The sequence below is a fragment of the Orbicella faveolata genome, unplaced genomic scaffold, assembly GCF_042242905.1.
Source record: "Orbicella faveolata isolate gen_17 unplaced genomic scaffold, um_ofav_v1 contig_13, whole genome shotgun sequence".
Classification (NCBI taxonomy): domain Eukaryota; kingdom Metazoa; phylum Cnidaria; class Anthozoa; order Scleractinia; family Merulinidae; genus Orbicella; species Orbicella faveolata.
In genome coordinates, this window is record NW_028301540.1 from 26,168,195 (window position 1) to 26,186,433 (window position 18,239).

Here is an 18,239-nt window from a genome sequence, read left to right on the forward strand (position 1 = left end):
TGGGATGTTGGGCATTCTGTCACGTAAGTCCAAATGGGGATCGATATTTTACATTTACTTACATCTTCATGGTTATCCTTTATCACCCACGGGGGAGCATACAGTGCTTTGCCAATGCTTTGGCTCTCTCCTAGGAGTAGCTTACTCTTTCCAGCGGCTGCAGCATGGACAACTTACGACGGTGTCAAATTCTCAAGCACATGCCAAATTGACGCTTGACAACAGCTTCGTTCCTCAGTTCTGATTTTTAATCAAATAAGTGGACTAATTTTGACAATTCTTCAACCCACGCAATAAAGAAGGCCACGGTCCGGCACGTGTTCTATCGCAGTTACTTGTGGGTAGTTTAGCCAGAAGTTGACAACGCGATATGGATTTTCGGCGAAGCTGATTAGGATAAGTGAACAAGTTAATCCGGTAGTTTTTTAAGAACAGGCCAGAGCCTTCGGTTGACGGAAAAGTAAATACGGTAACTAGCGATCCCTAGTATTCACCCTAAAATCGCTTTGTTTCAGTGACGCAAAACGCCGGAAGTTGCGTTTTGACGCAAATATAAACAATTAATATAGAGTGGATATATATTGACACATTATTGAGCTGTTACAATTGGCAATCAAAGAACGCAGTTTCGACAGCACGATTTAACATAACCATGTCTCAGTCTTGTTTCACGAGAAAAGAAGAAAAACAAAGGCCTGCACATGGCCCACGTTTAGAAACTGCTTTGTAATCACGACTGAAACAAATACAACCCTTAATTGACACAGATTACGGATCGTTGCTTGCGGTTGCGCCCGATTACCCACGATATTGTTTGATTTTCAAAATTACTGAACTAGAAAGACCGTGGTTGAAATCTCATGTAATCGCTTGCCACTGATTCATTTCAGGGTTGGAAGGGGCATTAAGACCTAATCCCACCCCCGTAACAACAGAACTTTTAATTATTATTATTATTATTATTATTATTATTATTATTTTTGTTTTTTTTGTTTTTTTTTGTTTTGTTTTGTTTTGTTTTTTTGTTTTTGTTTTTGTTTTTTTTTTTTGTTATTATACAAATTTCAGAAAGATCAATTCCTGTCTAAGGCTATTTAAAAATTATGAGCACGGGATTTCTATCGCGTTCACGCATAGAAATCAAGAGCGAAAAATCTATTTGTTTTAGTATAACTGTAGCAGTCGTTCAAAACTTTATCCAAAAACTCTTCACAGACACTTCGAAAACGCAAAGAAGCGGTCGCCAGTTTGTTAACAATCCTCCGTAGGAAAAAAGATGGCGACTAGTACATTTACCCATAGTTCTTAGAGCACGAAAACCTTAACAACGTTTTAAAAAAACGTACAGAAACGTTATAAAACCTTCAAACCTGGGCTTCTCACTGTTCTTAGTACAGGAACAAATATTGTAAAAATTTGGCTTTCTTTGTGCCTTATAGGCTGTGCTAGGCTCGCAAGGCATCGTGATAAAATGTACCGCCCCCATCTTTTTTCCTATGGTGGATTAAGCGCTCATTGCTACGTTACTCAACAGAACAGAAATAGGCTGTGAATAACGTATTCAATAAGAGAACGCCATTCGTATTAAAACGCCAGTAGAATTCTACTAATCTATATTAGAAAGAGTGAAACCTTTTCCAAAGTAATTAAAGTGATCTATCGCTGAGATTGAGATACGCATGTATATTAATTTTTCGCGGGTTAGCCGAGATCGTAACTCAGTCTTGACCTTTGAATTCTTTGTTACATGTTTCACTTCAGTTGTCACAATAAATGGATAGATTTGAATCAGAAGATAAATTTGTTTGTTGTAATATTTCTCTTCAGTTGTTAATTCCCTTTCGTCCTCATACAATATACTGACTCGAACAATATCTCGATTCTTAGATATAATAATTATAACTTATTAACGTTTATTTAAATAGCGCCATTCATACGCTCATGGCTTGGCGCTCCACAAGGAAATGTGAAAAACTATGAAAGCTCTACTCGATTGAATCGAATTGAATACCGAATACGAATCGCTACGACAGAAAAAGTGAAAAGAAAAGGAACTGTTACGTTTCAAAGAAAGCGCAAACGTTAAAGAACGTTGACGCTATAACAGGAATATATTGAGTTGCTTCGAGAACAATCAGTATATAGTAAGTGCTCGTGTAGGCGGCGTGGACTTCTGGTTAAGGTACTGGAATTGTAATCAGGAGCGGCCCGGGGATTGGTGCTCCCAAATTCAACTGCTCCACGCTTGGTAAATAGTCAGCCGTAACTAGCTGGTATTTTTAACAAGTTTCGGTTCAATTTAGAATGTTTCTTTGCTCGGTCACCAATTAGTGAACCAGTGCTAAGCACTCCGACACTAAAATAAAGTGAATATTATTCATTTACATGTACTTCGACATGGATGGTGGGTGTTCTTTTGGCGGTCAAAGCATTTTGTTGCATGATTTGAAAACTACAACTAACACACAACACAGCTGATTTCATTTTTTATACATTTCTATCATTACTCGTATTGAGATACGCATCCGTGACTGTAGAAGTAAAGGTCTATTCAGGTTGAAAAAATCTCGTTTCGTGTACTAAGAGCAGTTTCCGCTTCAGTTTCCGCTTATTTTCAAAACGCCTGAAATCTGGATTTCCGCTGCAATGCAGCAACATTAGAACGTTATGCTAAAAGAGTGATTTTAAACCAAACAAGGTGCTTTACTTAATCAATTAATCTGAGATCTCTTTTCTGTGATACTCCCGATAAAGGGTATTTTGGCTGCCAAGTTATCCTAAACTACGGCATGCGTTTTAACCAAATAAGGCGACGTTGTTTTCCAAGAAGCGCCTTCATCTCTGATAGCATCTTTATTATAACCTTCGGGGAGTTGTTCGAGAGCAAATGTTGAAATCAAACGGCTTGAGGATGTGTTCTTCGCAAACTCAACTTCATTACAGTGTTGTATTTATTTATTCATTAAAAAACAATAGCATTTGTTTTGTTGATTATTGATCGATCACAATCAAATTTATACATTTTTGTTTGTTTCCAAACGATTGTCCAACGTAACCGCAATTTTTTTTCTTCTTCTTCTTCTTTCTTCCTGATAATATTCATTATTTCAACATCTGTAATGATTTAGACCTTAAGAAATCCGGCGCTCTTCACTTAACCTGCGATCAGCTGTTCCTTTTTTGGCGCCAAAAAAAGAGAAAGGAAAAGAACGCCCGATCTTAGGTTACCCCTCACTTGTTTGTGTAGACTGTGGTTTAATTTGCAGTCAGTTAGTAAACACGATTGCACTGCGTAACATGAAAAGTCTAGACGACAAAGCTGCTTAACTGAACTCTCAAATTGAAACGGAAGCTTTCAAGGGTGAAGGAGTTTCCGCCATCAGGCAACTCCTGCCTTGTTTACTTTACGTGTTCACGGGGATTTAAATGTACCGCTGTCACGTAACCTTTAGTACAGGCGTCACATTCTACTCTTGCCATGTCAACTTAAGCTCCTCATTCGTATGCGCCCTCGCAAACCAAACAAGCATCATGACACCCTAACCCAAAGGTACAACAATTTGTTAAAATCAGATTGGCATAAGTGGTAAAATGAGGCAGCGAGCTGATTTCCAGAACTCTTCTCTTCCATTGATTCGCGAGCTCGTTTTCCTTCAACACTTCCTTCAACTCATTTCTGGACGTCAGACTTTAGAAAGGTTCGTGAGCACAGTGAGAACTGATACCTACGGAAATCCACTACGGTATTTATTGTTAAATGGCAGTCTTACTGATATAGTTAGTGTCAGCTTTTCTTTACTTCTCTCATTTAGATTTCCTTTCTTTTCTCTCCTTTAGTTTAGATTAGTGTTTCCAATTAGCTTGTCTCATTCTGTACAAATAAATACATATAGCACTGAAGTAAAGTTGTTTTCTTTATTAATTTACTTATTATTTTTTCTGAGTGGGAGCTTGTTCCGCTTAAGTTTCCGTAATTGGATAGAGTCTTCTGAAGTTGACCTGATGAATCAAAGCCGGTACATTAAGGTTACTTCCCACCTTCGCGGGTGCCCTTCGGGAAAAAAATCGCACGCGCGCCAGTTTCAATACAACCTCAACAAACTATATACCATAAGAAAGCTTAATAAATGTACTTTACGAAAAAAATACAATTTCAGCAATGTTTTCTTTTAGGAAGTGTCAGGAGGCGGTAAGGCGTGAAACGACCCAGGCTTCTTCTATTGAATTTATCGGTTATCGGATTCCTCAATACGAGCAAAATGGCTGTAGAGTCTTATTCACAAGGCATCAATCAAGAAAAGTGTGTCGGGCTTTTTCGATATTCTGATTGGTTGTCTAGATATCCACTTCTAAAGTTGGAGTAGCTAAAAATATGCGAGACGTGTTGCGTAAATGGACGCCACGGGAAAAATGTGTTAAATATCAAAATTTCCCGACACACTTTGGTTTGTCATTATCTCTGGAATGTTCTGGCGAAATTTCAGGAAAATCCGTCAAATCTGCATACCCTGTAAATTCGCTCAAAGTGGATGTATTCCTCCAAAAATCAAATGCGAGATTTTAGCTTGTTAAGGTTCGTAAACAACTCGCGCCACGTCCGGAGATTATCACGCCTGATAAAACTGCAAACCAATGGGACAACAGGACCTCCTAGTGTATATGACAATAGCTCAAGATTTCCCGGGAAAAGCATCGCATTGCAACAGTGGAGTTCAATTCAGGATGGCAACGTAATATGGGCAAAGACGCCAAAGGCAAAGGCAAAGGCAAAACCTGCGCCAAAAAAGTTAAAGGCGGAAAATGTACCGCTGAAAAACAAGACGTTAAGGAATCGACGGACAGCTTGAGAAATACTCTTACTGCTAAAATTAGTTCCCTTGGGTAGGTTTCATTTTCTTCATCACTTCCGCCAGATTCCGACGAAGAATCTTGTTCGCAGCCTGCACTGACGTTGACTTTGATTTTTAAGCTACTTGATCCAAGGATATTCGAACGCTCCGGATCTTCAGCAGATGCCGAGATTGCCGAAGGTGTTTGGCCAAACCAAGAGCCTTTGTCGCTTTCGGCAAGGTTTTTTTTCCTTCCTTGACAATATGGAGCTTTTTCTGTCTTCTTTACGCCGGTTTGTTTCGTTTTCTTTACCCAAGGACTTTTTTCTGCTTTTGATTTTTCCATGGGAGTTAGCGTAAAGAGCTTCCACGGGAGAATTTCTGTCAAGTGCGTGATGTAAAGAAAAATATGCAAATGTCGTGAAATACGAGCGATGAGCGTTTGCCGCGAAAATTTCCCCAGGGTTCTCGCCCGTTGACAAGATTGTGACACCTTCCTAGTTTATTAACTTTATTTGAATATACGCTTTTTCTAAATAACTCGGCCGCTTTTTGAGATTTTTAATGTTTTTCTGTTGGAAACACTAAATAAAATGACGAACTTAAATTTTGTCAAATAAAAGAAAAAACGATTTTTTTGGCCTCTGAAGGTGGGAAGTAACCTTAAGCCCAAGAGACACTCGTTCACCGTTCATAACGTAAAGTGCTGATCTAGTGCTATTACTAAAATCGATAAATAACAGCAACTATGGAATATCTGTTATAACGAGTTGCGCATTCACGAGGTGGTGATGTCAGATCAAAAATAGTTCACAAAGACAGACTTTTTCGCATTTTTTACCGCGAAAAAACCGCTAGATATACTTCTTCATTGAACAATTGACGTAATATCTTAATTTATCATGGTCGGTATCCTAGAGTTGTAAAGCAAAGGAACTTAGTCCTAATTCTAATCTCATAATTTTAATACTGTTTTGGCCAAAACTGTGCTAGTGCATTTGGAACGCTCGTGGAATGAAAGAATCAAAGTCGTAATGGCTACAACAAACGTGTGATTTACCTTAACTGCTTTTTTAAAGAGATTGTTTTACTTTTGTCATGACTTGTTGATTCAAACTACTGAATTCTTTAGATCAGTTTTGGCGATCGCTTTCTAAAAGCTTCGAGGAAACGCATCGTGGAGCAAATTCAGTATTGTAATTTATGTCTACGTAGAGAACCCACTATCTTATTCCAAAGAGATAATCTATTTTTTTTGCTCAAAAGGGATCCAAATATTGGAAGACCACAAAGCATGCCTTAAAGTAGCTGCCTTTAATCCTTAAAAAAAATACTGGCCCTGGCTTATCAAACGATGCCATATGGTATTTAACGGATAAATAACTAACCACTGAGGGATAGAGTGGTATGTTTTGTAGGAGGATATCGTTGTCCAAACCAAAACAAAGACCTAAAAGGATTATGTTCAAAACATCCGTTATCAGGCTTCACTCAATCGCAAAACCAATAGACCCTGCAAAAAAATAACGATACTACCTACTTTATGTAATTTTCAGAATATGCTAAAATTTATGACGGAATGCGACATGTGAAAGACGTATTGGCTAACATCGCATGCGTTTTGGAGCAGGGATGCCGCAGTGGCGAGAGCACTTGCTCCCACCAATGCGTCTAGGGATCGATTCCTGCCCGGGGCCATATGTGGGTTGAGTTTGTTGTTGGTTCTCGCCCTGCTCCGAGGGTTTTTCCGCGGGTCTCCGGTTTTCCTCCCGCCACAAAAACCAACACCTAGCTCCAAATTCCAATTCCACCAAAATAGAGGACCTGAACGAAAACCAGCTAAGCCTGATGTAGCTTTCTCTCCGAAATATTGTAAATTCTAATAACGTTAAGGTGTCCTTGCCATCGTTATTCTATGTGATTGGAAGATTTGAAGTTCCAAAAATTATCTTTCTCTTTCATAGGTAGAGCTACTGCGTTTTTATCTTTACGATAAGTCAAAAATGTGATAGAGATCTTTTTCGAGAGCTCTTTTCCATGTGAAACACGTATCCGGAAGGTGATAGATCTTCCATATTAGGCGAAAATAAACGAAATACGAAGAAAGTGGATCACCAACGCAAGCCGGAATGAAATTTAAGGATTCAGACATTTGCGGGCTACTAAGGAACACCTAGCTATGAAACTGAACGTTCGCGGTCATTGGCGAGGAAGACATAACTGGAGTGAGAAGGTGACTGGAGTAAATGAATTCGGCACGCAATTTTCTAGTAAGTAAAGATAGTAATAGCATTCCCTATCCACGCCAAGTCATTTATGTAGAGCTTCCTCAAATGACACGTTCTCTGGTGTTCCGCGATGTTTTAAGAATTGGCATCAAGGGAGTTAATTTCTTGAGCTTGCGTTAGTTAAGGAAGTTTTAACTTGAATGTCGAACGATATCAGTATTTGTTACAGTTTTGCATTAGTACACTACACGATACTTTTTAATCCAATCAGAAGTAAAGCCACTCGTGAAACCCCACGCACAGGTTTTCCCGTGCTTCACGTCAGCTACGTGTATTTGCTTCAAGGATTTGTTCATCAGATTTTCTGTGTCCTTTCTGGTTGGCTAAAGTGATCACTTTGGTTTTGGCTTAACGACACTCTATTGCAAATTGCTATATCACCTTCTTCTTAAATTTGTACCATTTAAGCAACGAGCATGGCGTAAAGGGAGCTGAATAGCCTTTAATTTTTCAGTGAAATCTTAGAAAAATTTGAAAGTCTAACAAAGTTAAAAATCCAAATATGTTACTATGAACCAGATAGGAAGAACGATGTCAAAGATCGAGGAAAAAAATAGATTCAGTCATCTTCGAACATACAGGTAAGATGCTCGAATCATGAAGTGGCCCCTTAACTGTGATTCCCTACTATTACTCTGCGCACTCTCAGTAACTATGAATTAAAAACATGCTAATTATTCTTCGAGTCACTTGATAATTCCATGCGAAAAATTGGAAACGAAAAGAACTTTAAAACCAGCAGCAATTGCAAAATAGTCTCTTTTACCAACAATCTCCCTTGCATGTCACTGTCTATTAAAAAAAAAAAAAACTATTAATGACAGTCTACCCCAAAATACTGAATAACTCTTACTGAATTCAGAAACTTCCATAAACACAAATAACGAGTCACAAACGATGAACATGAAATAAAAGGGCAAAATTTAATTTGTCAATATTCCGTACATGGCATAGAAAGAATTAGCGTTTCATCGCTTAAACGTGCAGTTTTCTGACCTCTCCTCTCTGAGGCATAACCCAAGTTTAACACCAGAAGGTTAAATTGCCTATGAAGTAAAAAATAGTTGCTGCTGATTTGACAGGCGTTTCAAAGTACAGAAGAATGGCGTTTTCCTTTTTGGAATATCTTTTTTTCATTTTAGAGATATTCACGTTTTTGTGTTATAAGTGATGACGTCATAGGTGGTTCCACTAAAACAGTTCAACACTCAATCAAGAATATCTCTAGAAATATTAAAGCAGTGTTCTTTAAACTTGGCACCAGAAATGTAAATCACAAAAGAAACAAAATGACACCCGTCGTGCCGTCACCATGACAACAGTTATGCCGCTGGTCCTGTTTTAATTAAAACTAACATTACCAGATTTTATCTTAAACAAGGATCATCCACTCCCAACAATCTAATGGGGAGAGTTAAGACAATATGGGAATCATGTGTGTTCCGAGCAAGACCCTCTGTCCCTTTTCGAAGGGTTGCAAATTGGCATATTTGGTTTTTCACAGAAAGAGACTGGAGCCAAAAGTGTTCCCATGGCAACAACACAGAAGGTGTCATTCTGTTTCTTTTGTGATGCACATTTGTGGTGCCAAGTTTGAAGAACACAGCTCCAATATTTCTAGAGATATTCTTGATTCAGTGTTTTACTGTTCAAATGGAACCACCTATGACGTCATCACTTTCCTCATTTACATAATACAAAAACGTAAATATCTCTAGAATGAAAAAAGATATTCCAAAAAGGGAAAGGCCAATCTTCTTTACTTTGAAAAGCCTTTCAAATAAGTAGCAATTATTTTTTACTTCATAGGCACTTCAACACAACACCCTAGCTAAGTGATTATCAAGCTTACTCAATCATAAAATCAACAAAATCAACTGTTAATTGCACTTCCCGTGTAATAGAAACAAGACTGGAAGTTTTAGGGGATTCGCTTACGGCCTGCATGAATTCATCCGGTCCGCCCCCTCCCTTCGTCTCCTCATGTTCCTGATTCTACTTTTGTGTCAGTGAACCAATCAGTAGTATATTTTCTACCAAGATTCTTAAAGAGCTTTTCGCAAATAGTACACTCAAAACAGTTGGCCCGTTACACGCCATAAATTAAGTTTTATTCCACCGTCAGGAGTGCAGTAGTGAGGAGACTCGAGCTACCAGCTGTGCCTCGCGGGTTGGAGTACTTTACAAAGCGTCATAATTTGTTTGGGTTGAGTTTGTTGTTGGTTTCCTCCCTTGGTCCGAGTGATTTTATCAGGGGTTTACTTCTTCCACAGAATCGTACGAACTGTTCCACTGAAATCCCAGTTGGACTGAACTGCTAAAAGCGTACGAATAGTTATACTCTGGATGGGCCACTACTTCTTCTTTTTTATATTTACACTTTACATTCCACGTTCTATGGATACGTAATAATAAAGGTCTTTGGAAGTGGTTATCAACTTAATGAACAAAGGAGAAAAAATGCTGAAATCGAACCTAACATGAATCAACCTGTTAACCCAATGTTGTAGAGTCACGATATGTTATTCTAACATCAACACCCCCTCGTCTTTACCTTTGACATGACAACTGTAGCAGCAGTTAATTTACGTAGAGTTGAGAACATAGTCCGCCATTTATAGTCCGCCTTTTATTATCAGAAGATTTTTAGCAAAGAAAAAGATAAAAAAACAGGACAACTTCACAGAAGCCACGACGAAAACTACAAAACGTAACTTTCCACATTCTCTAATAATAATAAATAATAACTCGGAGCTTTTTTTTCCTCACGACTGAAGTGTGGTAATAGCTACTCTGGGATGCTAGCCAAGTTGTCAGTTATGATTAGTTACTACTGAAACACTAAAAGCACGTCATTATTCACGAAGTTCTTTGTGCAGCCTAATTTGTTCTCTGCTCGGTTTGTTTCGCGTCGAAATATGAGGAAGTCAGTAGACAATGTGGAGGAACTTTTCTCTACCAAGACATGCTCTTCGGGGATTTTAAATATTTGCGAAAATTCAGTTCAAAACAGTGGAAAGAAAATAGTTGAACAGTAGATGTCTTTTTCCGAGACAGATGATTGGCCATTTCAAAACAAGGCCATTGGCCATTTGAACAGAAGACCATTGGTCAATTTTACGATGGTATATTTAGGCTTAGTAAGGTACGAGACATCGTCTGCCATTAAGTATCCTTTCATTCACGTGAAAAAGTTTGTGAATCGCCTTTGCCTGAGTCATATTCCAGTATCCTGTTCTTTCTGCAAATTCGTTGACCACAGTCTCAGATAGTTTCCTTGATAGGAAGTATTGTTAAAGTGGGTTCTGACCGGGTAAGGGGAAACTTCAAACAATCGTGAACTGCAAGCTGGCACTGGAACACGAATAGCAAGGTGATTCACGGACCTCCTTTCTTCAGTAGTCGCCTTTTTGTCAGCGTAAGTACATGGACGACGAAGTTGAAAAAAGCCGCCCGTTTTCCGCCCGACTGCATGAAGTAACGGAAAACCTACTTTGGCAAAGTGTACTTTTTTGCGACGTATACTACGCGTGGGTTTAGTTCTACAGAAATTTTGCCAACAACAGTTATAACGGTTTGGCTTCAAACTGATTCTAAACAATGTTCCCGATCTTTGTACACTTTAACAATAATGCCCAGCTATTTATCAGTTTGACGATTAACCGCTGCTCAGATCAAAAAGACTAACCGCAAAGGGTCAGATCAAAAAGGCTAACCGCAAAGAGCTTCTTACGCTAAGAAGTATACATGCGGGCAAACTGCAGTTACAATATAATAACCTGCATCGAGTAAAGATTACTCAAAGGGCTAATGCAACTTTTAATTTTACTGTTTTCAGTGTTCCGGCGTGTTTTACGAAGACTGTGTTCCCAATTTTATCGATGCCCAGCTCAAGCGCCATGGATTTTCTTTTAGACGTGGAAACTGAGCCGTGAAACTCACAGATCCATTTCCTTTGAGATTTAATCACAGTGCTCTTGTGCGAAAGATCGATGGCTCAAAAGTGAGGTCTCCAAAGATGACAAAATGCCCTGTGCATGTTTTGATCTTGAATAAAGATCACTGATTCTAATAATACATGACCGCAGGAACATAAATAATGAAAATAAGCATTATTTTGAGTCAGTCATGCATAATAAGATTTATAAGAGATGTTAAGTGCTAACAGAACCTGAACCATCCCAAGCTGGATCTCTTTTAAAACTAGCTCTAGCCGGTTAATACAACTCCGTTTCAAGTCGCTTTATTCTATAGTCTCCTGTCGTCTCGTAACGCTTCCTCGGCGAGGAGCGTTTCGTGTGACCCCAACGGAAGACTACCCCTGCTCAGTAGATAAAACAAGGCCAAATAAACAAGCCTGACCTCTCACTCATAATTTATCAAGACTTAGCGTATAAAGAAAACACACAGCACTTAATGAAATATCTCTCAATTATCACGTTTCCTTTTCCTGTTTTGTGAGTGTCTCGACGGTCAACAAGCGACGGAGGAATATATCCGATTCTATAATAGTTAAAAGGATTGCATGATGACGTTGAAACTCGTTGAAGCACCCCGCTAAGTGCACCTTCTTCGCTCCACTATAAAAGTCTTAAAAGGTGGAAACAATTCACCGGCGGTCGGGAAGACACGTTTATGTTCTTGCTATTGGAATCCCAAAGTGACCTAACTTTATGGAATGATTTGGCTGGACAATATAGCACGAAAACTATAAAGCTACACAGTCAACTACGCGCAGACAGGTACTCAGTAAGTCACAGTGGAAGTTACCGTGCTGAATTTTCTTTAAGAGGCATGGCCCGGGGGGAATGCTCCCTGATATGGGCTATATAGGTACGTGCGGCACCAAAGGGTACGGTTTTTAAGCCGTTTTATATAGTCATAAATAGGATATCGATTTTGGCCATTTTGGTTATAAATACGGTATGGTTTTAGCACTCTAGTCATTAATTGGGTATATTTCTTAGAAGAAGCTACTTTTTCATCGTTATCAATAAGAACGTCAACAAAAGTCCTTTATAAATTCAGTTTTAAGACAACTGGGGCAGCCGCAACTGTCATAAATAGGGTATCGAATTTTGGCCAGGTCATAAATAGGGTAGGAAAAATCGCAGATTTTGGTCAAAAATGGGGTAAGGGTTATGGGAAGTGGGCCGCACAACCGCACCCAACTTTTCTGGGAGTACCTCCGCCCTGGAGCCATGGAAAACGCGAAACAAATAAAAGAACCATCACGGACTCTTAATTATTGACAACGAACAGTAACCTATCAATGCACAGCCTAGGTCAAACTAAATGTCATGGTAACAAAATGTGTCTTCGCAGTAAGGTAAAAAGGTAAATCTTCTCCCCAATTCACCTCAATTCGGTGAATAATTGTTAATTATACGAGAGTAAACGAGACGAGTACATCAATTTCTTATACGGCAAGGTACTCTAGTAGCAAATTTCTTGTTTTGTGTTAGGTTGATTTAAGGATATCGATAACAGGAGGGGGGGGGGGGGGGGAAACACAGGAGAGATGTACGATTACAACGTAAAAAACCCGTATAATTCTCTGTACTTTATTAAAACAATTAATTCTGTGCTGGTCTAGTTCATGTGACTACATAGGTAAAGCCAGTTATCACAGTTAGATTTAAATTCAATAACATTTTAACAAAAATATTACTCCCTCAAAACATATTATTAAACAAATGGTAGCCTGCGTAGCTTGGCGGTTTTTAAGCAATTTGAGCGCGTTAAGAGAGCGGCGAGGCCGTGATAACGAGCGCCAAAGCCGGCGAAGTCGCGAGGAGCCAAATTGCTTAAAAACTTCCTTGAACCGCCAAGCTACACAGGCTAACAAATATGGTAGTTTGAAAATTTTTATTCATCTGTTATGTTTACTTTGCAAACTACTTCTGGTTACTTAAATGACAAACAAGTTAAATACAATGAATTAAATACCATGCCGGCTAAGTGTTGTTTGGTAACAAAACTTACACAGGTATTTTTCGGAAGACACATTTCCTATCCTTTATATCGTTAACGCTAATCAGAGATAGTCCTCCATGGCAGTGGCCTGTTAGACACTTGGCCACGTAATTACTCGGCCTGTATGTATATCTTGTTGGGTAACTGGTCGTAGCCAGCTCTTCAAACAGAAAATCACTGCCTATATTACCGTGACAGGCCCATTCCTGTGAATGCAATTGAAAGCGAGTGACAAATCAATATAAACATAATTTACAGTCGAGAAGAACACTAACTGTCAGTAAATCACAGGGTTAATTAACTATACAAAAAAAAAAAATGGACTGTGCACGACATTCATTCATAATTTCCGGCTAATGTACTGTGGCAAAATTAAACACACTACTGGAGCTACGACAGAACGACGCTTGAACACTTTCCATATCAGGCCTAGCCCACACTACCCCGGAGAAATTTGAAAACGCAGCTTTATTTCAACGGTTTATAGGTCTACCGTACACACTAATCCGGAGAAATTGTTTACGGAAAACAAAACTCACGACAGTCATGTGATTAACCCTGACCGTTAAATGGTATACACACAAGTGTTTCTACCGTCAATGATTGTTGTGGTCTCAAAGGTCGATCGGGTCCTTAGTCATAATTATATCAAAATACTTCGAATCTGATTGGTTATCAGCACGCTCTCTTTGGAACGGGCAACTTAGCTATCCAATAACAAGGTGTCAAATGGCAACATTTGCGTAGCGTGCGAGCTTTATTTGCTTTTTCTTGAGAATGAACACTTCTCTATCAGTTTCCAAAACTTTTCAGAAATTATTTTTCCCCCGAGAATTTTGTCATCTAAATGGTAAAATCGTAAACAAGCTTGGCTTCGTCTAGATACTTCCACGATTGTTTATGGTTAGATTTATTGGTAACTCTGTCTGAAATCATACTTAAGGTCATTCTCCAGTATTGCATTGCGCATCCCTACTGCGCATAATTTGACGCGTGATGAGAGCGCGCGCATTAAAACATGGCGGCTTTTTCTTTACAGCTGGACCTCGCCATAGTGGTAAACCGTCGTTTTCTCGCAAACTGGTATGGTGACCTATCATTTTTTTCTGTGTTGTTTTGAATTGAGTAATAAATTTCTCTGTGTAAAATGAATATGGACCAATTCTCAGTGTAGAACAAAAAGCAATCGTCGGAAAGGTGAATTTAGCAAGCAATCGTGACTACAATCATGATGGTATTATAAGGATTTATATGGGTATAAACAAGGTGCTGTTGCACCTAAACGAACATGGGGACCCCTCATTTTTATTTCAAAATTGAAGTTCCTATAACATAAACAATCAATAGGCAAAGTTTCACAAAAATCTCAGTGCAGGTTCTATTTCAGTTGAATGACCTTAAATGAAACAAATTACTTGGGCCACTTATAGGTCAAATGTTGAGCGTGGTATATATACTTCATTATAAAAGTGATGACGATGACGATGATGATGATGATCGATAATGATAATAAATGATTTGGCATTTTAAAGCAGTTTAGTTTTGCTGTAGTCCATTGGTACCCAGAGCGGCGTAAATGCATCTAATCACACTATTTTATTTTTAATGGCCAATTCTCGTTATGAGACATAGTACGGAATCATGGCAGTTGTTTCATCCAAACAAATATCCAGGCCAAGATGATGAATGCAACTACCATGATTCTCTGCAGTCGCATCCCATTGTGATTTAGATTTCTTTTGAACTCACCTCAAAAGCAAGACTAACCCCATTGATGGCCTTCAGTGCGTATTTCTTGTTAGAATCGTGTATATCAGTGAATTGAATACAGTACAACCCGGGCTTGTTCTTCTTGTCCGGCTCTTCAATCTTAAATCCTTTAAGAAACGAAATAAAACGAGAGTTGATGCGCCACTGCAGTAAGCACTAGAAAGTTTATGTCTTCCACGTCATGATGTAAATATCGTATACAGTCGAATCCCGATGACTCGAACACTCGCTCACTCGAACCATTTACTGCAATTTTAACCTCGGTAACTCGAGCCGTCTACAACTCGAACCTTCCGCTAACTCGAAGCAATTTTCAGTTTCCCTTCAACCCTGTAAAGTTCTCAGTACCTTGACTTCTCCTGCTGCTTTGCTTTTCTCTTTTTTTCCACTACGTTTCTAGTGCGTTCTGATTTATAAGGTAAGTTAGAAATGTACTGATGTAAATGTACTCGATCGACTTCTCTACAATTAAATTTCAATAAAATGTAGATTGTATGAATAGAAGCACAATAAATACCATTTTTCCGCTCATTCTGGTCGTTTGTTCCCTACTCCAGATAACTCAAAGTACCTTCAACTTGAACCTTGTTCAATTTCCCTTAATTACAGGTTTGAGCTATCGGGGGTTGACTGTATTATGTCGACTGAGAGACTACTGTTGGTGATTGCCTTATTTCACTCCGGCCATCAGCAAAAATCTGTAACTTTGCTTATTTATTATTGAAATTAGGCCTGCAACGTGTTTGATTGGTGTGAAACACAAATTTCTTTAATTATAATAGGAATCAATGGCGTTTGTACGACTATCATGACGATAAACTTCACTTCGAATCTTATGAAGTCGACTGAGTTTAAAAAAAATGGCTCTTTTCTTCAATAACTTACGTGTGCTGGTATCTTGGGTAGCTGTGCCAGTAACTGTTACTCCACATTGCTTGCTGCCAGCAACTGTAGGACAGTTAGTGGTATTGTTAATCTTCATAAGATTGCCTCCACCGCATGATCTCTGACTCAGTTTCCAAAACGAGCTCAGGCAATGTAGACTTGATACAACTTCCATGCGAGGCAGCAAGCACGCGACGGCAATCTATAGGTAAAGATTAACAAGACAAAGAAACGCTTCTAAGTCACCAAAACAGATTCTGCTAACATATTAAACACGATAAACGTACGAGCAGCTGTTTTCAACGTAGAGATATCAGAATCCGGTTACAGAAATATAGTGAAAAGGAGTTTAACAACTCTTTTTAGTGAGAACATTTCATGAAAAGTCTAGGGCATTTCTCTTTGCGTCGGAATTAATGTTTAAAGCTAAGGCCAAAGGACATTGCAGAAGAGAATTTCAAACTATTCTCTTAGGGAAAACATCTTAATAGCAGTATCAAAGTTTTAAGTTTCTCTAAAGTTACTTACTACAAAAATCCCCTTCAACGCCATTTGATGCTCTCTCTTTTCGGTCAACTCAGATTCCAATGTTGAAATTTTCATGGCTAAGCTTCCTTTTATACCATTTTCACAATACAGGTATACATATATGTGGGATGCATGTAACTGCTCGAGAATTCGCTTCTCTTTGGAGCTCTTGCGAAGCGCTTATTTTGGGGGCTCTTCCGAAGCGCTTCTTTTTGGGGCTCTTCCGAAGCGCCTGGAGCAGTTTTGAAACAGTTTAGTGATAATGCACTTATTCATTCAAAATGAAAGCCCTGCTTTTGAAAGAGACATATCCGACGACTGCCGAAACGGAAAACCCAATTTGAAAAAGTGTGCTTCTAAGTTTTCTGGAACTGAGGCTACGTGTGGGTGTGTTCGACGGAAGTTTTGCAGCTTTAACGGCTTGGCTTCAAACTGATTTTAAACGACGTTCTCAGTCCGTGTACACGATAACAGTAACGCGCCTATATGATAAGGTTGACGATTAAACCAATGTAGCGAGCTTATGAAGGTGACTTTTCAAGCTTTAACTCTTCGTCGATCAATGTTTTTTTTTTTCAACTTTTACCAGCTTCAAGTTGATACCCTGATTAACTTTAGAGGCAGTCATTGGAGTGGAACATCCAGAAACAGGTCCGGGACACTAACAAACATTTAAGCTATTTGGTCTCAAACTTTTACGTATTTCCAAATAGTTGAACGATGATTGCCAGTTACTTCAACTAAATGAGATGAACATAAAAACGTTTAACGCATAAAATTAAACTAGTCAAGGATGTGTAAAAAGAAGGGTAACGCGAATCCTTGAGCGGTAGTAGATGTCGTAACGTTAAAGGAATGCAAAGAAAATAAATTTAAACGCGAACGAACCTACGCCAACTATTACAAAGTATCATTTTTCACCTCTCGCAACAAGCAGGCACTACGACACTGCTTAAAAATTGGCCTGCTACATGTATGTGACGTGGATAGGAGAGGTGAAAACCCTGGCAGCAAATAAAAGCACCTTACACTATTGCCGATGATCATGATTTTGAAGAGCTTGTTGGCGAAAACAGCCCAACTAAAAGAACACCGTACTGACGTCATGAAGAGCTTATCCCACGCGAGCAAAAAATGTTTTAATATGTCTAATACATGTATGCTTCCAACCGGTTTCGCCTTGTTCTCAGAAACATTCGAAAAAAAGTGTCTCGGCTTGAAGTCTGAGAAATATCCCTGGTAGCTGCTGAAAGTTTTGTGCTATTGTTCTTTTGCACTTTTTTGCAGGCAAAAACTAAGAACAGCTTAAGAGCGGAAGCAGTCCCACCTCGTTTCTTTTTATGACACAGCTTGTTGCCGTGACATTCAGTCTGACCTAGGCCGCTGTGCATTGATAGATAAATGTTCATGGTTGAGAGTCCTTTTAAGTATTTAAGTGAAATCATTTTTATTTGTACCGCACGGAAACTTCCTCTGTGACTTATTTCGTTAAGTGCTATATGTTTTCCTTATACAATAAGTCTTGATAAAATACGAGTGAGAGATAAGGCTCGTTTATTTGGGCTTCCTTTATTTATTGAGCAGCGGGGCTCGTCTTCCCGTTTGTGGTCATCACACAATACCGCGGACCACTGAATAAACATGAAAATAGAAGTTAATTAAGTGTATAAGCAATCTACTCAATACAGGTTATTATCTAGTGACCACAGGTTGCCTGCATGTATACTTTTTTAGCTAAAGGAACTCTTTTTGGCTGGTTCCTCTCCTGTCGCGACGTTTATAGAAACAGTATTTTCTCTAAGAGCATGACATCCGCAGTCAAGAAAGCTTAACGTCAAAGTCAACGTCAAAGTCAGCTACAGTTGCATGGACAACATGAAAACAGTAATCAACAAACACAACATGAAAATAACAAACGCCGACAACAACGCCAACGCAATCACCGGAGAGCAATGCAACTGCC